This window comes from Magnolia sinica, chromosome 18, assembly GCF_029962835.1.
Source record: "Magnolia sinica isolate HGM2019 chromosome 18, MsV1, whole genome shotgun sequence".
Taxonomy (NCBI): domain Eukaryota; kingdom Viridiplantae; phylum Streptophyta; class Magnoliopsida; order Magnoliales; family Magnoliaceae; genus Magnolia; species Magnolia sinica.
The window spans coordinates 33,083,475-33,110,061 of NC_080590.1; the positions used below are offsets into that span (position 1 = coordinate 33,083,475).

Consider the following 26,587-nt stretch of genomic DNA (forward strand, 5'->3'; position numbering starts at 1 on the left):
AACATTATATAAGTAGTGTTGATGGTAGAATGAATTTGTGCTTATGCTTTGAGAGATGATTAAAATATGATTAGACCATTACACTATAATGCAAGTAGAATATAATAAAACCGTAAACATTCTAGTAAATTTTGAAAATTTCATTACACATTATCATTCTATATTAAATACATGTATTTCATTGTGATACGAAATAACTTTGGATCAACTATTCGAAGTACTCCCTGCATAAGTTATCGTACGCTACAGAAGTATATGTTAAGCTATGTGAAGCACTCGACATTGTTACAACCAACATACCAGTCACAATAGGAGAAATCTGGTCTCTTGGGACTCCATTCAGATGTGTAAGTGACAAAACTGCATCTTCCATACAAAGTTTCCCGCGATTATATTCCTCCATCATCAAGACTGAAATTTCTTTGAGATTGTATAATCTTTCATCTGAGTTATCGTTGATATATTCCTCCCTACACTCATTGACCAGACTGGGTATCTCTTTGGCCCTACCAAAAGTCGATAGGGACAGAAAGTCCATCCGCAACAGCTGATGAAGTATGTTGCATGCTTCCGCTACGCTCCGTTTTGAGGAAGACATGATCAGAAATTAACTCAATTGCAAATGTGGATTATAAACAAGTTAATTAAAGGAATAAATCATGACTTGTCACTACCAGAAAAAGGGACAAAGGCTACGAATAAAAACTGTAGCTAAAGGCCTTTTGCTACGAATCTAATCCGCAGCACGTCCATAGCTATTGGTGGTGTAGCTAAAGGTCAAAAAATCGATGGCTATGGATTACATCCGTAGCAATAGAGATTAGTAGCTACGAATAAAAGCCGTAGCTATAATTTTTGTAGCAAAATGTATCTACGCCTACAGATTAAATCTGTAGCAATAGATATCACTAGCTACGGATAACGGCCATAACCATAATTTCTATAGCGAAATATACCTCCAGCTACGGCTACTATCTTAGCCAAAAGTGGATGAAATCCGTAGCAATATTCTAAAGTTAGCAATAGCTACGGTTTTCCGAACAAGAGCTATGGTGAAAATCCATAGATATTTTTTTAAAATTAAAAAAAAATTTATAATAATGGTGCTTGTTTCCATTGCAAGAACCTGCTGTCTAAGCTGATAGGAATAGTACATAAAATGCAATCAGGAAAAAAAATGATGCAGTTATTACAAATAGCAATCAAATCATACAATACATCCCACATTCACATTTCTAAATAAACAATACTTCACTTTGCTCAACCTATCATAAGAATTACAAAAAAGGAACATGTTCAAACTTTAGCTTTGACTCCATCTCCAAATACTTCCTACAAAGTTCTTCCATATCCCACTGCATTTGAGTAACTCTTTCCCTTTCAATTAAGATGGCTTGTTGCCGGTTTTGTTTACTTTTCTGCTTAGTACTTTCAAGTTCCACATCCAAATCTTTCACCTGGGTAGGCATATTACCATTTACAAGAGTTATAAACACTGCAATAACCATGCAAAAGGGTTTGAATGACATGGCAAGGAGTCCTAAAATCCAATGGATAACATATGTAAAGTTTTAATTAATTACAAGGCCTAGATTCTGGAGTTATATATGTCAAAGAAGCTCGATTTACAAGAAACTTTGAAGCTAATTAACCCAGGAGCTTGTAATCAAGAAAAAAAATACAACTCACCCCTGTTCTATAATTCGTCATACGTTTCAGTTGTCCAGATGTTGATGAAAAGGACATCTTCAAATTCCCAGGTCCAACCTCCAATGTCTCATTTTGTGAAGTATCCGTAACTGACATGTGCCCACTACTTACTCCTGTATTGTTTAAAGGAGAATTATTGTCACGCCCTAAACTCGAAAACCGGGCTCACAAAATTCTCGATCACCGAATCTGGCGCCGACAGCCTTCGTAGTACCCCATTCTCGGCTCCCGGCACCCATGCACCAGGTTCCGATCCTGGGATGCTATAAGGAGGATTTCATATCATCAATTTAATTGTAATGAGCATAACTATAAGCATAACCCACGAACAATAACAACAAGAACACCATCACAAAATCCACTATGATCAAAAACTTTTGAGTACAATGCGTAAGAAAGGAAAATACACAGTGAAAGTAACAAAACTTCAAAAGCTTGGCTGCATGCTCTAACTGCGGCGAGACTATGGCTGCGACTGCGTCCTTGCGTCACCTGCACGCATCGATCATGCATAAGCTTATAGAAAGCTTAGAGGGTGGTGTAAGTGTGTGCGCAAAATGAGTGTGCTCAGAATGTAAGGTCAGAGTAATGTAGAATCATGCTGATGAGTACATGAATGCAATCAGTCGTACCAAGGCTATGCGGTGCAAGATATGAATGTTATCGGCCATAATACAGTCATGCGATGTGAGATACAACTCAAGCGTACCAATCCTCATCATGTATCAGTACAGTTCTCATTCTGGATAATCACCAGGGTTTAGTATACTCCAAGTGGCACTGCCACTCTCCTAGCCGCACAGTCCAAGTGAGCGTAAAAAACCTCACTATCCGTCTAGCCAATAATCTACCAATACCTATCCGACATGTCGATAGTGGACTCATTCGTGACCTGGTCAAACTCAGCCTAGTATTACCCCCTACCCTCTAGCGAGTAAGGCCACACCCCTTTCCAACCGACCACGACACAGTGGGAGACGCGGTCTCCTGGTATTCGGCCCTCGTGCGCTCATATATCCACTCGGTCTCGACTTTGGAGTCATCCTCTGGTACCATCGGGTTTAGAGATTTTCACCCAGGGACATCTATGGCGCCCCGATGCTTAGTAACAATATTTTCGGTATCCAATCTAGCCACCCACAATGTGTCTGTGGAGGCTATGACCTTGATGTCACTAGGGTATACAGTAATCACAATCACACAAATGCAAGTGCATGAATCATACTATCAGACATGCAACAATCCTGCGTGTACTGAGCGCTCATGTGGGGCGACTTCACCTATCAGGGAGCTCATAAATGATATGCCCGAAGGCATATGTTATGATCAGTCACTTCTCATATCAGGCATATATATGATATGTATGATCATGAATCATGGATCTATGTTATACATGTTATGTGGTGATGGGCTCTAATCAAAATGAAGGTGGGCTTAGACGACCTACACACTATAAGTATAGGCCCATCAATGGGCCCTAGAGAGAGTGACAATGTGGACATTTAACCGACATCATCCTTACAATGTGGGCCTCTAACCATCAATGTTTCCAAGGCACTACCCGTTATAAACATCATTATATACACCACGGAGGAATCACGCATTACAATGGACCTAATTGCGCCCCACTGGGCCTTAAATACATCAATTGGGCCATATCATATGGGCCTTATATTCATCAAGTGGGCCGTATCAATGGGCCGCACCAACGGGCCTTATGTACACTGCAATGGGCCATAACCCATGGGCCTTGCGTACATCACAATGGCCTCACCACATGGGTCTTATATATATATATATATTAAGGGGGGCCTCAACAAGGGCCACCAATACATTAAGATGGGCCTCAACAATGGGCCTTAAATTATCTCCAAAATAGTTGGACAGCTTGGATGCAACACATCCATCATGGTAGGTCCCATAGGGATGGAAGGCATAGATAAATCGCATACTTCATGGTGGAGGTCCACACTGATGAAAGGTGTGGACACAATACATACATAAGTGGGGCCCACCATAATGTTTATTTTCCACCCAACCTGCTGATGAGGTCACAAGGACCTAAGGCCCACTAAAATATTTATTTTCTAACCAACCTGGGGCCCACCATAATGTTTATGCGCCATCCAAACTGTTCATAAGGTCACTTGGACTTTGGGCCCACTGTACTGTTTATTTGCATCCAATCTGTTCATAAGGCCACATGGACCTGGGAGCCCACTAGAATGTTTATTTGCCATCCAACTGTTCATGAGGTCACGTGGACCTGGGAGCCCATTGGAATGTTTATCTGCCATCCAACTGTTCATGAGGTCACGTGGACTAGGGTAGGGCCCACTGTAATATTTATTTGCCACCCAAACTATTTATAAGGTCACAAGGACCTTGGGGGTCCACCCTGATGCAGTTCACAAATCCAGTCCACCCATTATGTGTGTCCCACTTGACTGAGGGTTCAGACTAAGTTTCAGCCGCATCCAAATTTTAGGTAGGCCCCACCGACTGATTTTATATGTTTTAGGCATGTCCTCACATGATTTTAGATGGTATGGCCCACCTGAGTTTCGTATACGGCTGATTTTTGGCAGGGGAGCCACTGCCCTAAGGGCCCACCCAATGCACGACCTTGATGTTCGAAACACATCACGGTGGGGCCCATAGCTGGGGCCATGAGGCCTAGCCCGGTTGTCCGTGCGTCAAGCGCAAGCACTGCCTGCGGACGCTCTGCAGCAGCGTCAGCGCTGCCTTTTTAAAAAAAAAAAAAACAGTTTTTCTGCGGTTTTTCCGTGGTAGGGCTCACATCAGTTCGATCCGACCCAACCATCGGATTCTACGGCCCATGATCGACCAAATGAGACCAATATGTAATGTGTTCTAGGCGAATGGAAGATTCAAGGTGGGTTTTAACAGTATTACCACTATTTCCTATAGTATGGCCCGCCCGAGAATCGGATTGGTCCCAAAATTTTGCTCAATGCCTAAAATGGCCTAAAGAAAAGGATGGATGGCTTGGATTGAGTACATACATCAAGGTGGGGCTTGCATGAGTGGCCTACCCCAAGCCTAGTACACCCCATGTCAGTTTACACTTCATGTTAGCCACGCCCGTCCTCACGTCCAGCGTCTCTGGACGCAGGATGACATGGATGTACTCAGCATCATGGTGGGCCCCACATGTACGTGGCCCACCTGCATGTATATAAATATATAATATATATCTTATATTATATATATACAATACATATTATATTATATATATCATATATATATATTATATATAATATATATAAAGAAAGGTGTATTGGGTCCATCTAAATAGTGGATGGTGTGGATCATCACCTGCAATAAGGTGGGCCACACCATCTGATGTTGATGGACGGGGTAGATATAACACATATTGGTAGGATCCACACCATCACAATGAAAAGAGAGAGGGGGAGAGTGAGTGAGAGAAATAGAGAGATCGGTGGAGTGGAGGGACCCTGCCAATATGGGCCCTCCATGGATATGTTACATGTTGAGGGTTAAATATTGCATATTAGACCCCAGTTATTACCTCAATTACAAACATGTGTTTTAATGGGCTATTTTAATCGTGTTTGTGATGTAAGGAGAATTGATGAGTATGGATTGAAAAGGATGCTAAAGGTATGGATTTGATGCTCTGGCATCACTAAGGCATTGGACGGGACTCCATGGGACCAAGATTGAGGATTTACACACCAGAGATCAGAGAAATTCCAGCCACTCACTTCAAATAGGCCTGAAAAATGTCCAGAATGCAAGATCACAATGTTCCCACCATTTGCTCGACTTGAAACTTCATATATGGCCTGAAGACCCTAAATAAGCCATACACGTCAAATTTTAGTAGTTGGATCCCTATGGAAGTAGTCCAATGGTCAGATCAGCCCATGAATTACTGATCTGAGGGCCACCTGATATTCAAATATGCTTCAAACTTGGGCTCTATCCATTAAATGAGATGAGAAAAGGGACGAACGGATCAGATTTCCCATAAACATCAAGGTAGACCCCACTTCACATGGCGGGTGTACATAGCGAGTGTACACCCGCTATGCACTGGACCAACCAAATGGGTCAAAGTCGGTTTTGACCGACCTTATTTCTTAAAATGGAAATCTCCGTTTCCTCTGTTCGCAACAGGGAGTTGCGGGTGATCTTAGTGGGCCACCATATGGACCCATTAGCTCAATCTGAGCCGTCCATTCGAATCATACGAAGGTCCTGATCACGATATGGTAGTTCTTGGCCTGAAGAATGCCAAAAAGAGGTTGTAAATGTGCTAGATGGCAGAATCCTCGTCGCAAGATCAAACAGGTGGGCCGCGTCAACGAAAATCCAAAACCGACCATATCTAACCGGATTTTCAAGGAGAAACTGATGGACGGTGTGGATTTCGTTGGAAATTTTGATTATGGGCTTCATCTATCATCAGCGCACGAAACGCGCAGACCCTGTTACAGCTCGTCCAGGACCCAACAATTCGGGTCCGTTTGCACTCATGGCCAGGATCGATCCAACAATCCTGGCCATTAAAAATCTCCCCAAAGAAGGACCGACCAAGGCAAAGACAATTGAACGTCTTAGATTTTTTATTCATGGCCGTAAATTCAATCGGATGCAAGGGATTTTTATGTTGCTGCTGCACCAAACTGAGTGTGCGTAAATACCTCTAGCTGTCTCAACCATCTGGATCTCTCCGCACCGATGTCTTTACGCACTCCTCTTCACCACCCTTTCACAGCTGCTATAAAGAGAGAAGAGAGAAGAGAGAAGGGGCATTAAATCTTTGGATGATTGCAAGGGAGAGAGAGAGAGAGAGAGAGAGAGAGAGAGAGAGAGAGAGAGATAGAGAGTAGTTGTTGTTTTTGTGTTCTTTTGTTTTGGAGAGTTCCAGCCGCATTATGTCAGGCTAAACCTCTCAGCTAGGGCCAAGAGGTGAAGCTTGTAGCGTGATGGGAGAACTATTTACTTGTGCCTTTTGTTTAGACTGAACTACTGTTGATTTTAGTTAATTATTGGAATTTTTTTAGTTTTAATGGTCTGTTGTGACTAAAATTACAATGGGTCTGAGGTAGCTTTGAGCATGTTCCTTTCCTTTTTATGTTTATGACGTCAGGAAGCCCTGTTGTTCACCACGTCTCCTGGGCATGATCAGATGACGGTACCCTTCCTAATCTTCATATCATGTTGATTGGTTATTAATTAGTTTAATTCTGTTGTTTACTTTGTCTCCTGAGCATGGTTTGGTGATGGAGTCCATTCTAATTCATATACCTTTCATCTCTTGAAAACTAGAAGAAAGGAAGTTCAGTCTTGATTTTCATGGTTACACCCTTCAACTGTATGAAGATAGACTCCAAGTCCAGATGAGTTTTTGATGCAGGCATAAGATCTCCCTGATCTCTACAAGTGGATCCTCTAAATCTCTATTTTCCTACCTTTGAATTCTACATATTTTAGTTTACTATTTCACCATTATTCCTCAAATCCACCTGATTTAGATTTCATCTTAATTTAGTTCTAGTTCTACTTAGTTTCAGATAATGTACAGGTGGTAGTCCCTTGGGATTCGACCTCGGTCTCACCGAGTTTATTACTACATCACAACCCTATACTTGGGGGATGAACAAGTTTTTGGCGCCGTTGCCGGGGATTGACAGTTACGATTCTTTGAAATTAATTAGTTTTAGAATTAGTTTAAGATTAGGATTTTACTAACTTTAGTTTTAGATTGTTATTTATATTTGATTTCTAGAACTAACTTGTTTCCTATTTTGTAGGATCCTAACATAAACTTCTAAATTGGTAATCCTTTTCTAATTCCTCTACTTTTTCTATTTTTAGAATTAGGGTTTGAGTTTTAGAAATTTTCTAATTCTAGTATTTTTTTTCTATTTTTAAGAAATAGTTTATTTTTAGAAACTTTCCTCTTTTGTTTTTAAAAACTTTTTAATTCTGGGTCTTCTTTTTAAAAACTAACTTAGCTTCTAGGTTTAGGGAACTTTCCTTTTTAGAAACTAACTTTCTATTTTTATTAACTTTCTAATTCTAACTCTTTTAGAATCTAACTTTGTTTCCTAATTTTATTTTTTTTTCTACTTTTAGACTTTTTGTTTAGAAACTAACTTTCCTATTTTGTAGGCTTTTAAGATAGAAATTTCTAATTCGGTAAGCTCTTTCTCTACTTTCTATTTTTGAGATCTCTTTTAGTAATTTACTTTCTAGTTTAGGATTTTTCTAATTTATTTTAGAAATTTCTACTTTCTTTTAGGAATTTCTTCTTTTAGAAACTAGTTTACTTCTATCTTTCTTTTTAATGATTTTCTAAATTTAGTCCTTCTCTTTTTAGAATCTAACTTATTTTGTTTTGTTTTCCAGGTTTTTAACTTAGGGACTCCAATTTGGTATCTTCTTTCCAACCTTCTTTTTCTAGATTTTTATTTCCTTTCTTGGGATTAGGTTTCGAATTTGATTGAGGGCTGCGAGTGTTTCATGCCCAAGTGGGCCTATGACAACACTCGACGTCTCTTGACTAAAAGAGGATTGGTTAAGGGGTTGACTATCCATCGCAGGAGTAGACACCACCGAAATCCCCTGAGTTAATTGAAGTGATGACTGAGAACCAACCTCTTCTACCCCAACCTAGGGTGGAGGACATTCAGGATGAGAATGAGGTGTATCAACCACCCCCGCCTCGTACTTTACGAGATTATTTACAACCAGCGGGGGTGAGTACGCCCTCATGCATGATTTTTCCTGAAAATACAGGACATATGGACATCAAGCCAGGGGTTATCCAATTCCTTCCTAAATTCCATGGGCTTGAATCTGAAGAACCATATCTACATTTGAAAGAGTTTGATGAGATCATAGCCATTTTATATTTTCAAAATGTGTCTGAGGACACAGTCAGGCTAAAACTCTTTCCTTTTTCCTTGAAGGAGAAGGCTAAGACATGGTTACATTCACTGTGTCCTAGATCCATTGGCACATGGAATGATATGCAGAGGGAATTTATAAAGAAAATTTTTCCACATCATAAAACGATTATCCTTAGAAAAGCAATCATGAACTTCACCCAAAAGGAGGATGAAACATTTTACCAATGTTGAGAAAGGTTCAAGGATTTGGTCAGTTTATGCCCACAACATGGCTTTGAAACATGGCGCATCACAAATTTTTTCTACGATGGACTGACATCCTCCATGCGCCAAATGGTAGAGACAATGTGTAATGGAGAATTCATTAATAAAAATATTGACGAGGTATGGGATTACCTCGATAGTCTTGCTGAAAAAACACAATCATGGGACTATTACCCAAAATCGAACACCACGTTTAAGCCGACTCAATCTAAGGAGAAAGGTGGATTGTATCTCTTGAAAGAAGAGGATGATCTCAAGTATAAAGTAACTATGCTCATAAGAAAATTTGATTCCATGGAAGGAAAGAAGGATAAGGTTAATGAAAGTGTTTGCGGCATCTGTGATTGAAACATTCATACAACTGAAAATTATCCTACAATACCCGCCTTTCGAGAAGTGCTGAATGAACAATCCAATGCCGTAAATACTTATCAAAGACCTTTCAATGGACCGACCTCTAATACGTACAATCCTGGTTGGAAAAATCATCCAAACTTTAGTTGGAGAAATGGACAAACTACTACCCCTCAAAGTTTCTTCAATCAAAATCCAAATCAGGGGAAACCTCAAGAAGAACCGGTTCAAAATTCCATGCAAGAGCTGACCCAGGCAATGCGAGATTTTATACAAAAGATGGATTCACGTATGACGGTTATAGAAAAGGGAATGCTTCCTGCACAACCGCTCCCTAATCCTAAACTGCAATACGAGATAAGTAATCCCAGCTCTTCAAATCAAATGGAGCACGCTAAATCCATCACCACTCTTAGGAGTGGGAAGATCATTGATAAAACCCTTCCGGTTAGGCCTGAAAAGCCTCAAGAACCAGAAGAGGACAATAATGATGGACCTAGTGAGGCCCCACAAAAATTAGAACCGGAACTTCTAGAAAAGCCAGTTGCTCCATCTCCCCAACGATTGGTCGCACCAAAACCTCTCTCTTACTCTCAGGATATCCTAGAGGAGTTGAAACAAGTGAAAGTCAACATTCCTCTACTTGATGTCGTAAAACAGATATCTTCATATGCCAAATTCCTAAAAGACTTATGCACGACCAAACGACGGCAGAGTATTCAAAAGAAGATCTTCTTGACCGAGAAAGTGAGTGTCATCCTAAAGCAAGACGTGCCACAGAAATTCAAAGATCCTAGTAGCCCAATCATATCATGTGTAATCGAGGACCATCGAATTGATTATGCACTTCTTGACTTAGGAGCGAGCGTCAATCTGATTTCCTACTTAGTATACAGACAGTTAGGTTTGGGTGAATTAAAACCAACCCTAACCACACTACAACTTACTGATCGCTCTGTTCGTGTACCAAGAGGGATAATTAAGGATGTATTGTTCCAAGTTGATAGATTTTACTATCCTGTAGATTTTATCATCCTGGACACCGAACCCATTGATAACATAAACACTCAGATTCCTGTCATTCTTAGTCGCCCATTCCTTGCCACTTCCAACGCAATTATCAATTATAGGAATGGTGTCATAACTATGTCTTTTGGGAATATGACATTGGAGTTAAACATCTTTTTCAATTACGGCAGAAACTTAGAGGATGATGACAATTTCCATGACATTAATATGATTGACACTTTCGTGAAAGATACGACACCTCTGACCTTATCCTCTGACCCTCTAGAGACATGCCTGGCCCACTCCCATGATTTTGATGATGAAATGATTAGGGAGACGTGTGCCTTGCTTGATACTACACCGGTACTTGAAGTTAACCGATGGAGGCCACAATTTGAAGAGTTGCCTCAAACTGATGTAGTGCCTCTACCGTCTAACCTCAAGCCGTTAAAGCTTGACCTAAAACCTTTGCCCTCTGATTTGAAATATGTCTATTTAGGTCAAGATGAGACATACCCGGTGGTGATCTCTGCCCACCTGGAGAAAGAACAGGAGAGTATGCTCATATCTACTCTCATTGAGCATAAAGGAGCCCTTGGATGGACGACAGCGGACCTCAAGGGAATCGACCCCTCGATTTGTACTCACCGCATATATCTTGAGGATAATGCGAAGACCGCTCGGCAATCACAACGTAAACTAAATCCAAACATGAGGGAAGTTGTTAAGGTCGAGGTTCTTAAACTATTGGATGTGGGTATCATATACCCCATATCCGATAGTCAATGGGTGAGTCCAACTCAAGTGGTTCCTAAGAAGTCCGGGGTCACCATCGCAGCCAATGCAAATAATGAACTCGTGCCAATAAGAGTTACTACTGGTTGGAGAACGTGCATTGACTACAGGAAGCTGAATACCGTCACGAGGAAGGACCACTTTCCTTTGCCCTTCATTGATCAAATCTTGGAAAGGCTAGCTGGTCATTCCTATTACTATTTCCTTGACGAGTATTTGGGCTACAATTAGATTGAAATCGCCCCTGAGGACTAGGAAAAGACCACATTTACATGTCCCTACGGCACCTTTGCCTACAGAAGGATGCCATTCGGATTATGTAATGCCCCTGCCACCTTTCAGCGATGTATGATGAGTATCTTTTCTGACATGGTGGGGAAATATCTAGAGGTCTTCATGGACGATTTTTCTGTTTTCGGTTCATCTTTCAGCGAGTGCTTAGAAAGTCTTAAATGTGTGCTGAAAAGATGTGAAGAAAAGAACTTGGTACTTAATTGAGAAAAGTGTCATTTCATGGTTCATAAGGGAATTGTTCTTGGACATTTTATCTCATCCAAAGGAATCGAGGTGGATAAGGAAAAAATTAATCTTATCTCTAACTTACGTCCACCCAAGAACATACGGGACGTGCGATCCTTCTTAGGACACGCTGAATTTTACAGAAGATTCATAAAGGACTTTAATCTCATCTCTCGTCATTTATGTAATCTACTTCAAAAGGATGCACCATACGAGTGGACTGAGCCATGTCAGGAAGCTTTCACTAAGCTTAAGGGCATGTTGACTAGTGCACCCATCATACAACCACCCGACTGGGGCATTCCTTTTGAACTTATGTGCGACGCATCTGATTATGCTCTTGGGGCGGTTCTAGGCCAGTGAAAAGATAAGAAACCCTACGTTATTCATTATGCGAGTAAGACTCTAAATCCTGCCCAAGTGAACTACTCGACTACGGAAAAGGAACTCTTGGCCGTAGTGTTCGCTTTGGACAAATTTCGGTCCTACTTGATTGGATCTAAGATCATTATTTACACTGATCACGCGGCGCTTAAGTATCTTCTGTCTAAGAATGATGCTAAGCCCCGCCTGATACGATGGATCCTCCTACTCCAGGAATTTAACCTAGAAATAAAAGATAAAAAAGGGAGTAGAGAACGTAGTGGCTGACCATCTTTCTCGCCTTAATCCCTCTAATTCTCTTGAAACGACACATATCAATGACATGTTCCCTGATGAACAATTGTTCAGAGTCTCCCATTCACCTTGGTTCGCTGATATTGCTAATTATCTTGTCACAGGATCCATACTGACACATTGGACTACGCAAGATAAGAAGAAAATTTTCACCAAGGTGCGCAACTTTTTCTGGGATAATCCATATTTATTTAAATATTGCACAGACCAAATCTTAAGGAGATGTGTGTCAGACGTTGAGCATTAGAGTGTCATCTCTTTCTGTCATTCATAGGCCTGTGGTGGTCACTTTTCTGCCAAAAAGACCACAGCCAAGATTTTGCAGTGTGGCTTTTACTGGCCCACTATGTTCAGGGACACTCATGAGTTTTGCAAAGCCTGTGAGCATTGTCAAAAATTAGGAGCATTGTCCCATCAAAATATGATGCCCTTGAATCCCATTCTTATCATCGAGGCATTTGATTGCTGGGGCATTGATTTCATGGGACCATTCCCCCATTCTTTTGAAAATCTATATATTTTGCTCGCTGTAGACTATGTCACTAAATGGGTTGGAGCGATTCCGTGTCGGAATAATGACCATCGTAAGGTCATTAAATTCCTAAAAGAGAACATCTTTTCCCGATTCGGAACGCCTCGAGCTATCATTAGTGATGGGGGCTCACACTTTTGTAATAGGTCATTCGAGAGTTTAATGAAGAAATACGATATCTCTCATAAGGTGAGTACCCCATATCACCCGCAGACAAGTAGTTAAGCTGAGATTTTCAATAGGGAGATTAAACAAATTTTGGAGAAAACAATTAACCCTGACCGTAAAGATTGGTCAATCCGATTAACTGATGCCTTATGGGCTTACCGTACTGCGTTTAAAACCCCTATTGGAATGTCTCCCTTTAGACTTGTCTATGAGAAGGCTTGCCACTTACTTGTGGAGTTAGAACATAGAGCCTACTGGGCAATAAAAAAATTGAATTTCAATCTGGAAAACACTAGCTCGCTACGCAAACTTCAGTTGAATGAACTCGAAGAAATCAAGAACAATGCATACGAGAACTCGAGAATTTAAAAGGACAGAATGAAGGCATTTCATGACCAACGTATTCTACGAAAATCATTCACACCTGGTCAGAAAGTCCTTTTGTATAATTCTTGATTGCATCTCTTTGCAGGTAAGCTTCGATCTCGTTGGACTGACCCTTACACTGTGGTCACTGCGTATCCTCATGGGGCCGTTGAGATAAGAGATCCTGACAATGGCAAGGAGTTTAAAGTAAATGGTCATCGACTAAAGCCATTTGTCGAGAAATTCGACGCAGAGGACATGTCCATGCCTCTGACTGATCCTGTTTACCAGGATTGATCTCCTAGTCTGATGGAGGTACATGTAGGTTTCCTGTTTTCATAGGACTAGGGTAGTTTGCTTTATGTTGTTCTAGGTTAATTTGCTTTCTACATTATTTTAGGATAATTGCTTTTGTTGGTTTCTCTCTTGTGCTGACTTGCTTTTATACTGAGATCTTTGTGAAAAAGCTTCTTGATTCCTTCATCTGGGTATTATCTTCTCATCACTTCTCGTTTACTTTTATTATCCCATGTGCATTACATGCTCATATATCTTTTACATTGAGGACAATGTAGATTTTAGGTTGGGCGTGGAAGATTAGGTCTCCTAATCGGTGTTTTCTTGGTTTTAAGCGTGAAAATTGTGACAATTTTTAAATTTTTCTGGAATTTCATATGAATTCGAAGTGATTTTGACAGCCATCTTAGATTTAGAATTACAAGATAAGTGATGTTGGAAATTTATGACTCTTGGATCCAGCTATTTGTTAGATTTCACAGTTACGTTCGAACTATTAATCCATATTTAGAGGTTTTAAACATTGATTGAGTCATGATTTCACAAGACACATCTTGCTTGCACATTACGGTTTCAGCTCAATATTGAAGTGTAACTTGGTGATCAATAAGCATGGAAGGAACCAACCTGGGAATTTGTCCATCATGTTCAATAAGAAGAATGAAAGAAAAAGAAGAAAATACCCAGCTACAAGATAGCTGCCTGCGGAAAGGGTTGGGAAAACGAACTTCACCATAGGTTTGCTCCCTATAGGTGTAGATTCGATTCCCCATGGTTGACATTTGGGAAAAGTTGGGCGACTAGTCTTCACCATGGGTCTGCTCCCTATAGGTGAGGATTCGTTTCCCCTCCTTAGCTTTACTTTTAAAAAGTTGACATAGTGTGAAAATCATCAAAAGCTGAAAGAATGGATCAAGTTTTGGTTTAGGTTATCATGAATTCTCTTGTGGTTACCAATGATATCCTGAAATAGAGAAGTGAATCTTAATAGTATTAAGCCGAGATTACACTATACACTCATGGAACTCAATGTTTAGAATTTCTCTAATTAATGGATTAATATTTGAACTTAATTATGAAGTTTACCATGAGCTTGATTCCAGGAGAAAGTAATGCCAACAATCATGAATCTTGAACTTCTAGTTCTGGATTGTTTTCAAAAATCACTCGAGTTTATAGAAATTGTCCTGTAATTCTCAATTTATTTTTCGCATACTTTGCTCGGGATTAGCAAAATGCTAATTAGCGGTTGTGTTGAGGGTCAAATATTACATATTAGACCCCAGTTGTTACCTGAATTACAAACATGATATTGTTTTAATGGGCTATTTTAATCGTGTTTGTGATGCAAGGAAAATTGACGAGCATGGATTGAAAAAGATGCTGAAGGTATGGATTTGACGCTCTGGCATCACCAAGGCATTGGACGGGACTCCATGGGACCAAGATTGAGGATTAACACACCATAAATCAGAGAAATTCCAGCCACTCACTTCAAATAGGCCTGAAAAATGTCCAGAATGCAAGATCATAATGTTCCCACCATCTGATCGACTCGAAACTTCATATATGGCCTGAAGACCCTAAATAAACCGTACACGTCAAATTTCAGTTGTTGGATCCCTATGGAAGTGGTCCAATGGTCAGATCAACCCATGAATTACTAATCTGAGGCCCACCTGATATTCAGATATGCTTCAAACTTGGGCTCTATCCATTAAATGAGATGAGAAAAGGGACGAACGGATCAGATTTCCCACAAACATCAAGGTAGACCCCACTTCACGTGGCGGGTGTACATAGCGAGTGTACACCCGCTGTGCATCGGACCAACCAAATGGGTCAAAGTCGGTTTTGACTGACCTTATTTCTTAAAACGGAAATCTCCGTTTCCTCTATTCACAACAGGGAGTTGCGGGTGATCTCAGTGGGCCACCATATGGACCCATTAGCTCAATCCGAGCCGTCCATTCGAATCATACGAAGGTCCTGATCAAGATATGGTAGTTCTTGGTCTGAAGAATGCCAAAAAGAGGTTGCAAATGTGCTAGATGGCAGAATCCTCGTCGCAAGATCAAACAGGTGGGCCGCGCCAATGAAAATCCAAAACCGACCATATCTAACCAGATTTTCGAGGAGAAACTGATGGACGGTGTGGATTTCGTTGGAAATTCTAATTATGGGCTTCACCTATCATCAGTGCAAGAAACGCACAGACCCTGTTATAGCGTGTCCGAGACCCGACGATCCGAGTCTGTTTGCACTCATGGCCAGGATCGGTCCGACGATCCTGGCCGTTAAAAATCTCCCTAAAGAAGGACCAACCAAGGCGAAGACAATTGAACGTCTTAGATTTTTAATTCATGGCCGTAAATTCGATCGGATGCAAGTGATTTTTATGTTGCTACCGCACCAAACTAAGGGTGCGTAAATACCTCCAGCTGTATCCACCGTCCGAATCTCTCCGCACCACGTCTTTACGCACTCCTCTCCACCGCCCTTTCACAGCTGCTGTAAAGAGAGAAGAGAGAAGAGAGAAGGGGCATTGAATCTTTGGACGATTGCAAGGGAGAGAGAGAGAGAGAGAGAGAGAGAGAGAGAGAGAGAGAGAGAGAAAGAGAGTAATTGCTATTTTTGTGTTCTTTTGTTTTAGAGAGTTCCAGCCGCATTATGTCGGGCTAAACCTCTCAGCTAGGGCCAAGAGGTGAAGCTTGTAGCGTGATGGGAGAATTATTTGCTTGTGCCTTTTGTTTGGACTGAACTACTGTTGATTTTAGTTAATTATGGGAATGTTTTTAGTTTTAATGGTCTGTTGTGACTAAAATTACAATGGGTCTGTAATAGCTTTGAGCATGTTCCTTTCCTTTTTATGTTTATGACGTCAGGAAGCCCTATTGTTCACCATCGTCTTCTGGGCATGATCAGATGACGGTACCCTTCCTAATCTTCATATCATGTTGATTGGTTATTAATTAGTTTAATTCTGTTGTTTACTTTGTCTCCTGGGGGTGGTTTGGTGATAGAGTCTATTCTAATTCATATACCTTTCATCTCTTGAAAACTAGAAGAAAGGAAGTTCAGTCTTGATTTTTATGGTTACACCCTTCAACTGGATGAAGATAGACTCCAAGTCCAAATGAGTTTTTAATGCAGGCATAAGATCTCCCTGATCTCTACAAGTGGATCCTCTGAATCTTTAGTTTCCTATCTTTGAATTCTACATATTTTAGTTTACTATTTCACCATTATTCCTCAAATCCACCTGATTTAGATTTCATCTTAATTTAGTTCTAGTTCTACTTAGTTTCAGATAACGTACAGGTGACAGTCCCTTAGGATTTGACCTCGGTCTCACCAAGTTTATTACTACATCACAACCCTATACTTGGGGGGTGAACATTACATTCATCAAAATGGGTCCCACCAAGAAGTGGGTGCAAAAATTAAAATTAACGGTGGATCACCCACCTCTAAGCCTTCTTCTTGCTCCCGTATGCTTGTAAGCTCCTATGCTCAACTTTTAACGGCAGATGATGGAGTTTCTATGGTGGGGATGAGAGATGAGAGGGTGGGCCACACTTGTTGTTTGGGAAGGCTTGGAGAGGCTTGGACGTATGGAGTTTTTTTTTTGGGGGGGTTGCTTGAGAGATTTGAGAAATGAGAGAGAGAGAGAGAGAGAGAGAGAGAGAGAGAGAGAGAGAGAGAGAGAGTGAGATGATGGGAGTGATATGGATGGGATGATGTAAGGAAGGGGATGGGAGGGTATGGTTTAGTTTGAAATATTTGTTAAAGAGGTATGGGTGAGTTTGAAAATTATAAAAGGGAATGGCGAGGTGGAGGGTGACAGTGGACTTTTGAAAAGGTAGGGATGGGTTGTTGTACTTTAGGTAAGGCTTGTACTTGACATTGATTGATGGGACATCTAGTAGAGATTCCCTTGATATTCGTAACGCGCGACGTTTCTTCGGAATGAACACAAGCCCACATCTCCTGGCCTGGGTATTGGTTCGGTGCGCAAGTCGCGGCGTTGGAACCGCGGCGATGGCACGGTCGCTATGATACAAGTTTCAGTTCGATCCGACTTTAGTATGCGGGACCCGGTTTAGGATCGCGCGCAAACGTTGGATATGGGTCGAGGATTGCCGGAATTCGACCGGGAGGACTGCGAAAGCCAATGGAACAGTACGGACTAGGACACGGGTCTTACAATTATAATATGTGAATATTGTTATTGCTCATGGTGCTTTTGAATGCAGTATGTAACTAATGACTAGAAAAGCCAAAAAGTATTTAATGAGAAGAATATTGAAAATCCACCTTGTCCTCCAGCTTTTGCAATAAAAGATCATTCGTTATCACAATTCAACCAAGATACCTACTTGCTTTTGCAGTCAACACATTCCCTATTCCCTAGCAATTTAAGAAGTCCTTCCAATATATCTGCAAATGATGCACCAAATGAAGGGAAAAAAATCAATCATAAATTATAACAAAGAGAAAGTGGTACATATCTATAGAAGTGAATAAGAAGAGGAACCCAAGTAGAAGAGGTTAAGATGCTTATAAAACTCCATGAATAGGATATGACAATATAGTTCCTCCGTCCCATTCAGAAACAAGAATGCAAACAAATGGAGCACAAAAAAATCAAGCCAAAATGTGAATATGATATTAAAAAAAAAAAAAACTGACCCTTCTTCTCCATAGTGATGATGAAACTCGGATATAAGTATATGTATATTACAAAAATGTGAGGAAATCCTGACACATGACAAAGTGTTGCACTAAGCTGAGTGAGTCCAAGTCTCGAGTAGTATTGACTCAATACAATAACAAAACACTTAAAACACAACATACACATTAGGTTTTCCCATTGCCAATCTCAAAGTCGTAATTGAAAATTTTCAGTTTTGTGGAAACTAAATAAGGTTTTTGGAGTTATTTTTCTTTTTCTTTCTTTCTTTTTTTTTCTTTTTAATACTTTTTTTTTCTTTTTTTGGTGATAGGAAGAGGAAAAGGAAATAATCATTAGTCTAGTTTTTTTCTTCTAAATTTCCTTCCTTTATTATGTTTCTCGTACATATATATATATATATATATATATATATATATATATATATATATATATATATATATAAATATATATATATATATATATATATATATATATATATATATATATATCAGGTTATAGGTTTAGGTTTAGGAATTCGGGTTCGGGTTTAGGTTTTCAAGTTTAGGTTTTGGTTAAGGTTAAGGTTATAAGTCATTGGTTTAAGTTTAGGTTATAGGTTTGGATTTAGGTTTAGGTTTAGGTTATAGGTTTAGATTTAGGTTATAGGTTTAGGAATTCGAGTTCAGGTTCAGGTTTAGGTTTAGGGTTATAGGTTATAGGTTATAAGTTATAGGTTTAGGTTTAGTTTATAGGTTATAAGTTTAGGTTTAGTTTATAGGTTTAGGTTTAGGTTATGGGTTATGGGTTAAGGTTAAGGTTAAGGTTATAGGTTATAGGTTATAGGTTATAGGTTTAGGTTTAGGGATTTGAGAATAGGTTTAGGTTATAGGTTATAGGTTATAGGTTTCGGGTTCGGGTTTAGATTTAGGTTTTCAAGTTTAGGTTTAGGGTTAGGAAATCATTGTACCCATTATAAATATATGTAGTTTATCTACACCGTCCATCTACTTTTCCAGGTCATTTAAGGGGTTGAAACCAAAATTGAATCATATCCTAAACTCAGGTGGACCATACCATAAGAAATAGTGGGTATAATGATTTTCATCATTGAAACCTTTCTAGGGCTTGTAGTGATGTTTATTTATCATCAAACCTATTCACAAGATCACAAAGACAGTGATGAAGGGAAAAAATAAATATCAGCGGTTGCCACCTTCCCGGGACCCCTGCTCAACATCCAAATAGCTCCGATGCACATCCGGATCTGCTTCATCAATTTCGAGATAATACATAAGCACAGGCCTGTTCAAATGGTCAGGCTACCCATATTGTTGTCAATAGGAAATGGACAGCTTCATCATGGTCATAATAGTGGTTCTCACCTTCCAGGGACCCCCACTCAACATCCGGATAGCTCCGACGCAATACAGAAACAAAGTAATTTGGAACTTACAATAACAAAAGGTACCAAGTCTTTGGTCCAGGGGTGATCCACAATAAAAGGTACCATTTACCATTCACCTGCTAATGTGTGGGTCCCACCAACTACTAAAATTGTCTAGTTATGGTGTTTTCTTCACAGTGGCACGTTTACTATAGGTCCCAGTGATGCACGTTTACTGTAGGTCCTAAAGCCAACCTCCTTTTCACATTTGACTTGTCTAATATCTCCATAAATGCACCAGCCCCATATATATAAACAAAAGAGACCCCAAAGCCAACATCTCCAAACCTGCAACCACTCCGCTAATTCATACTATGCATCGGTCCTATACAAAAATCGGCCAAGTTTTGCATTGACTTGGCCAATCCACTGGGCCATGAAAACTTAGCCGAGTTAATATTTGTCTTATAAAATTGCTTAATAAGAACCATTTTTTTAGGTGAACAAATTTTCTTTACTTTTATAGTAGTCACTAGAGACCATGACAAGTACTCAAGAGGACGAAATTGTCAAGTGGTGTTAATAAAAAAATTTGTCAAGGATATGAAAGTGAAACCATGGTACTCACCTTAGTCAAGACCTGCCTTCTGCCTTCTGTTGTTCAAAATCCCATGATGCACAATTCCCGAAGTTTCAGGAATTGTGAGTGATGGCTCTTTGTAAACATGCACCTAAGAAAAAAAAAAAAGGAAAGAAAAAATCAAGTTACAAAAATATTTACACCAAAATTTGATTGTCCTTTCAATATAATGCCTTATATCTAGAATTGAGCTGAATTCCATTACCAAGGCCACGAAGAATTATTTGTCAATATGTTAACTATTATAAAAGAATTCAAAGAAGAAGGTACAAAGTGAAAATCACAAAAAACAACGGGGAATAGAAAAATTCATGTTCCAATCCTTTCTCTTGACCTTGACTTCAACTTTTTTTCTAAATGAAACTTAAATACCTCTAATTGCTTTATTATTAAAGCACACAGCTACTCTACCAGTTACTAGGAACTGGGCAATTCCAACTAAAATTTCAAACAAAAGCCCGTGGCACAAAACTAAAAGGAACAAATGACAGTTTTTGGTACTCTTGAAAGAGATGATAATATTCAAACAAACTAGATGGAGGAGTTCTAGGGGCTGCTACTCTCATTCGAAGTGATGGTGGAATGTAAAAGCAGGGATGCCATATCAAAAAGAGTTTATATAAATGCACAATCAAACAACTAGGAAGCATGCTTGTACTTGTGTGATTCACAGCAACATGAATTCTCACATTGATTGTAAGGATAATTCAAACGAGATCACAACTTGGCTTTTGTTTATCAAACATTCAAATAAACCATAAAAAAGATGGGCATGTTTGGATACAAGGAATCTACACAGATTCCAAACAGGCACCTGATTTAAATGTAAAAGAAACGAACTCAAAAACTGTAAGCATTTTAATTCCAAAGGGTTGATCTTCATAAACTGACCATTTATTTATATGGCAAAGAACTACTGCAAAAACAAATAGAGCGTCATCATTCATCCAAAGGAAGAAATCACCTAAATAAAGGGCAATCAGCTGGCAGCTACCTAGTTTGAAAATACAAATGGCAAATGGCCACTTGAACTAAAATATCACAATCTTCTAATGTTTATAGTCCTGAGGGAAAGCTAACGAAGTTATGTTTTGATCCTCCTCATGTATAGCCGCTAGCCCCCTTGCACGCATGTGAGATTCAAACAATCCACTATGTAGGCCAAACATGCAGTTGCCCAAGAATTAGCCCTTTCTGCTCATCCGATGTAGCACATTAGCATTGAATTGGGTTTGTTGGTTAACTGTTTGTAGTCATCCATTTGTTTCGTACATTTGTCCCACCTGATGAGCAAACCGAACTAATTCTTGGGCCCACCTAATTGATAGTTTGGATATGAGACGTGCCACACTAGCATGTGTGTACACGTAGGAGAGTCTAGGTCATAGTTGCATCTGCAGTTAATGAACCTTAGCTTTTTGGGCCCTACAATGGAGGAGCTAAGCACTGAAAAGGAACCCAAATCCTCTTTTACTGATGAAGGGTCTAAGGCTTTATTGAAAATTCTAATAATGATCAGAACACTTAAGCGCTAAAAAGGAACCCAAATGCTACCTTGTGTTTTTATTTTAGATTTTCCTTCCACATATACATACAGAGGTCATAAAGTAAACTCAGTTGAGTCAAATTTTGCAGTAGCCAAGTTGAGGGCGAGTATCAAGATTTTTGATATTGTATAAAACTAAATCATCTACTATTTCTGGACACCAAGCATCCTAGGAAACTAACAGGAATGATTTCCAAAAAAAAAGGTGTCAATTAGAAGGGATTAACTTATAAGAAAGTTAATCCTGACAGATGGAACTAAATAATATGGTAAAGCATTTTAAATTTTAAATCATGGCCATCTATTCGAATTCTATGAAACTCAAATATCAATTACAGTTTAATAGTGTTTCGTCTATTATTTTTACTTTTCAATTTCCAACTCTGGAGCAGGGAAATAAAACATATATTGGTCTGGATGGATTACAGCTGTTCAGATTTTTGTATCATCAACATGGCATAAACATATGCAATTCTTGAACTTCTAGGTTCACCAATCTATAAATAGCAACAGTTCTACATTATCCCTCATTTAACAAATAAGCTCTTACCAGTTTGTACAACTAAAAATAAATGAGAAAGAAGTTGATGAATAACATTCAAGATAGAAAGGTAAGCAATCATTAACATGAGGGAAAAGCATTTACCTTGGTGAAAGGCCTTGGGGCATCCATCACAAAGCAGAAGATCTCCAAAATCTGCACATATTGTGCAAAGGTCATTATTGTCACTGGCAGAAAGCTTCTGAACTTTAAACCCAACATACACCCCAGCCCATAGTTACAAAGCCCATAGTTTCGAGTCAACCGACTGGATTTTAGTCAAGACATCTTGAGCAAACATTCTCACTATAGCTAGAGGCATAAATGCATCCAACCAAAAAACGCACAAAAAACGGAAGAGTTTACCTTCTCCTCTGGTCCCTTTTCTTCTACTTCATTTGTTGGATCCTCCTTGCTTTCCTTATTAACATCTGAAGCTGGTGCATCTTCCTGCTTTGAATGCTTGTCAGGAGTCAAGATCTTGCTTCTTTGTTTATGATTTCCTCATGTTCCCTAGTTAATAAAATCATTCAAATATTGATATACTGCAAGTGATGAATCCAATTCATGCATTCCTCATCAGGCCATTTTAAAATCATTCAAATATTCATAAATGCATCCCCCATCAGGCCATGTGCATCTTGCACAATAACTATTCCCAAAACTCTAAAATACCAGATAGCTGATTGAACTGGAGAAGTTCTCTCCCCATCACCTTGCGCATGGCCTAATTTTGCCTACCAACTTTACTTTCTCTAAGCTGGGAAAACAACTTAACATGCATGAAAGCACTGTGTCAATCAAGTATATGAAACACCTTGTTTAGCCTTGATCCCCAAAGCAAACTAATTCAATACTCAGGTGGGCCATCCCAAAAGAATTATTACATAAAACCTCTAAATTCACATGGTATTACCCACACGAGTTTTGGAATAGCATGTCTTTGGGTAAGTGGTTCATCTTCACATCAAGTGAATGGATGGAAAGGCATATAAACACCACGAAGGGCCCTACACAAAACTATATGTGGTGGGCATTCCATCCTATTTGTTTCATATAGTCTGGCCTACCCAGATTATCATGATTCTTTGGTTTTTGTAATTTTGAATGAATTTTGTACTGAGCAACTAGAAAAAACATGCAGACTATCAATATGATGAACTATAGAGTGCCAAATTAGTTCAAAATTAAGGAAAAAACAAGTCAAACATCATATAAAGGTAACTAAAAAGGAAAAAAGAGATGAGCTACCATCAATGGAGTAGGAGAACTGCAAAAAAGCAATGGGTGCTAATCTTGAAGTCACATCAAGCTGGAAATTTCCTCAATGGTTACCTATATTTGATAATAAATCAATGTAATCAACTATAAAATTCTAAACTAAATAAAATAAAAGCCATAAAAATCAGGGAAGAGAGCCCAACTCATCCAGATGTAAGCATACGTGCAAGCACTTAGAATATAACCTCAAAAACAATATACATTTGAGATGAACCCCTACCAGATGACTATAGCATGCCGATGATATGGTTGATGACAACCAACAGTCCACATTTGACAGGGAACCAATGGATGGTTAGGATAATCCAATCAAGGATGTTTTTGAGTGCAAACAACTATCCACATTTAATGGTCAGGACCTAAAGGTCTGGGAGTGGTCCAAGGAATGCTCTAGCCAATGGAAAGCTCATCGGACTAGCAAACTGGACCATGGAATCATGGTTCCACTGGCCATTGATACCCACCTGTCATATAGGTAAACCATGTGAAAAGTGAAAAGTGAATACATGATACCCACCTGTCAAAAAAGTTAAACCATGTGGGACCCATTGCATCACTTTGGGCCACGCATGCATAACTGATCCCATCCATCTAGCCTCATCCCTTGCTTCATATCTCTCAATGACACAAGCATAAGTGGATGGATCATATCCATTCCAACGATCACATTTTCTATCATAATCTAGCTCAAAAGCTTTTATTTTTTCTTCAGGTGCTATGTTCTTGTTTGTATGTTTTGCTCCTAATTTCCTTGGTCTTTCCATGCACATCAATATTTAGAAATAATTGATTAAATCTTTTACATTATTCCTAATATGTCACCATTTTAAAATTTAAATACAAGAATAAATAGTCTTTGTTATTTCCCTGTGGGAACTGGATGTTAATGTCTGGATAGATAGGATTAAGGGATCATATGCCCATCACTCCAATGGTTTGATCATTTTCAAACAGGTCCAACCAAACAAGACATCAACATTCTATATATAAAAAAATAATAATTCAAGTTACTTCCAATTTCAATAACCTAAAATTAAAGCATTTGAATATATACAAAGAACCATTATATATATGAAAAAAATACCTAAAAAAATATACAGTCATGGATAAGAAAAGATAGTAGAAACTGAACAGCCAATGAAAAAAATAAATAGATGGCATTACCTGAATGACTTTTAGCAAGTTTAAAGAAAAATAGAATGCAACATTAATGAAAGTTTTTTTTTTTTTTTTTTAAAGATTGTTGGAGTTCCAATACCAATATCAAAACAGAAACTTGGCAGAGACTGAAAGAATATCACTAGAAAAATTATGAATTGAATATATAAGTGCAATTATTTTTTTCAACGAAAAGAGGAAACCATTAGCTAGAAAACAGAGAGCAATGAACCACAAGCCTATCCTACCAAGATCTGAATACCTATCAATTGCATCACTTGGAATGAGATATGGTCCTATGGATCTAACACATCCAAACATGCATTATTCATTGCTTGTACCGAGCTTTTACATAATAATAACAATAATAATAAAAGCAGTTAATCTCATATTCAAGTCGCAGTAACAAGGAAATCAACCAAAGCCTAGAAATGTAAGGGAGAGGGAACCTTTAAAGAGGAAGAAGCCTCAATGTTAGGGGAAGTGAGGGGGCGGGAGAGCCGGTGGAGGCAGCGCTGCTAAAGAGCCGTGGTGTTGAAGGGGGAGTGAGGGCGCGGGAGCTCGAGAGAGGGAGAGGGAGACGGCGAGGGAAAGGGAGCTCAAGAGAGAGAGAGGGAGATTGAGAGAGCTGACAGTGGAAACGAAGAGAGAGAGAGAGAGAGAGAGAGAGAGAGAGAGAGGAATGGCGCACAGATAGAGAGTGAGAGGATAAGGGAATGGAAAGAGAGAGGGAGGAAGATGAGAGAATGGGTTAGGGAACGGAGTGAGAGAGAGAGAGAGAGAAATGGGGTGAATTTTGGGCGCGCGCTCGAAAGGCACCCATGGACGGTCCTGTCAGGGTCTCCGTAGGGCCCATCATGATGTATTTGCTTAATCCATTCCGTCCATTAATTATAATAAAATAATTTAGTCCATAATCCCAAAAATAAAGTATATTGAAGGTCCAAGTGGAACACACCATTGGGAGCACATGTGATTTAATCTCCATGTTTCCTACCGTGTGGTCCACTTTAGCCTCTAATCTAGATGATTTTTGGTTTAATATCCTATAATCATATTTCAAAATATATGAACGGCTTACATGGAACACATATATTTTTTTAGGCCCTATAGAGCCCCTTACACCACCGTTAATTATTAATGGTGTGGTAACCTTTTAGCTACGGATTAAATCCATAGTAAGTATAGCTATAGTTTAAATTCGTAGCAAAAAACTAACATAGTCTGTATCCTTTGCCCCTTTTTTGGTAGTGTGTAAAACATGTATACATCTAATAATCAAATTATTCGAATTGAAAAATGACATGTAAATCACGTGTACATTTTATAATCGTCAACTGTATTACTATCGCTTAGGACTATTTCTTCTTCACCATCACTATCGCTGATCATCAGTATTTCCTCTTCATCGTCTGCAACGTCGTCATTAATAAAACTACTATCATCTCTAACAATGTCATGTATTATTGAGGTATCAACATGATCAGGTGGCATATCATCTCTGTCCAATTTCTCCACATCAATATCAATATTTGGATCAGTCCCTCTATCCCTAGATGGCATGTCTTCTTGATATGCTTGTTCAACCCTAGACGTTTCATTTTTCCTGTCCTCGCTATCTTTAACGTCTGCTTCGGGATGTCAAATACGTTCTTGGGCTTTATTTTCTGCACCATGTGCCAAGAGCCGCCTAAATTCGTGTCTACGAGGTAAAATACTTGTTCGATTTGGCTGGCGATGAAATATGGGTCATCCTTAGACCA

The 26,587-nt window shown here is 39.3% G+C and overlaps 2 long non-coding RNA genes and 1 other non-coding gene across 9 annotated transcripts in view; all 3 read right to left on the bottom strand.

Moving 5' to 3' along the window:
- Positions 1 to 1,170: 1,170 nt before the first annotated feature.
- Positions 1,171 to 26,587, bottom strand: part of LOC131233653 (uncharacterized) — a 31,366-nt gene continuing 5,949 nt past the window's right edge. The window contains exons 1-4 of one of the 6 annotated variants that reach the window (XR_009165319.1): positions 19,488 to 19,937; positions 17,917 to 18,039; positions 1,690 to 1,823; positions 1,171 to 1,457 (exon numbers count right to left, since the gene is read on the bottom strand). This is a non-coding gene — a long non-coding RNA (uncharacterized LOC131233653). Of the gene's footprint in view, positions 1,458 to 1,689; positions 1,824 to 17,916; positions 18,179 to 19,487; positions 19,938 to 26,587 lie in introns of those variants that run through there. The other 5 variants (XR_009165321.1, XR_009165318.1, XR_009165322.1 and 2 more) reach the window with 5 other exon arrangements.
- LOC131234069 (small nucleolar RNA R71) lies at positions 8,787 to 8,893 on the bottom strand. Its single transcript, XR_009165482.1, has one exon. It is a non-coding gene; the product is annotated as a small nucleolar RNA R71 (small nucleolar RNA).
- LOC131233654 (uncharacterized) lies at positions 20,192 to 25,476 on the bottom strand. Of its 2 annotated transcripts, XR_009165324.1 has the most exons (5): positions 23,887 to 24,391; positions 23,637 to 23,720; positions 22,752 to 22,898; positions 22,491 to 22,541; positions 20,192 to 20,389 (listed from the first exon to the last, which is right to left on the bottom strand). It is a non-coding gene; the product is annotated as an uncharacterized LOC131233654 (long non-coding RNA). The 2 variants fall into 2 exon arrangements; XR_009165323.1 differs by lacking the exons at positions 23,637 to 23,720; positions 23,887 to 24,391 and adding an exon at positions 25,274 to 25,476 and having other exon boundaries at positions 20,195 to 20,389.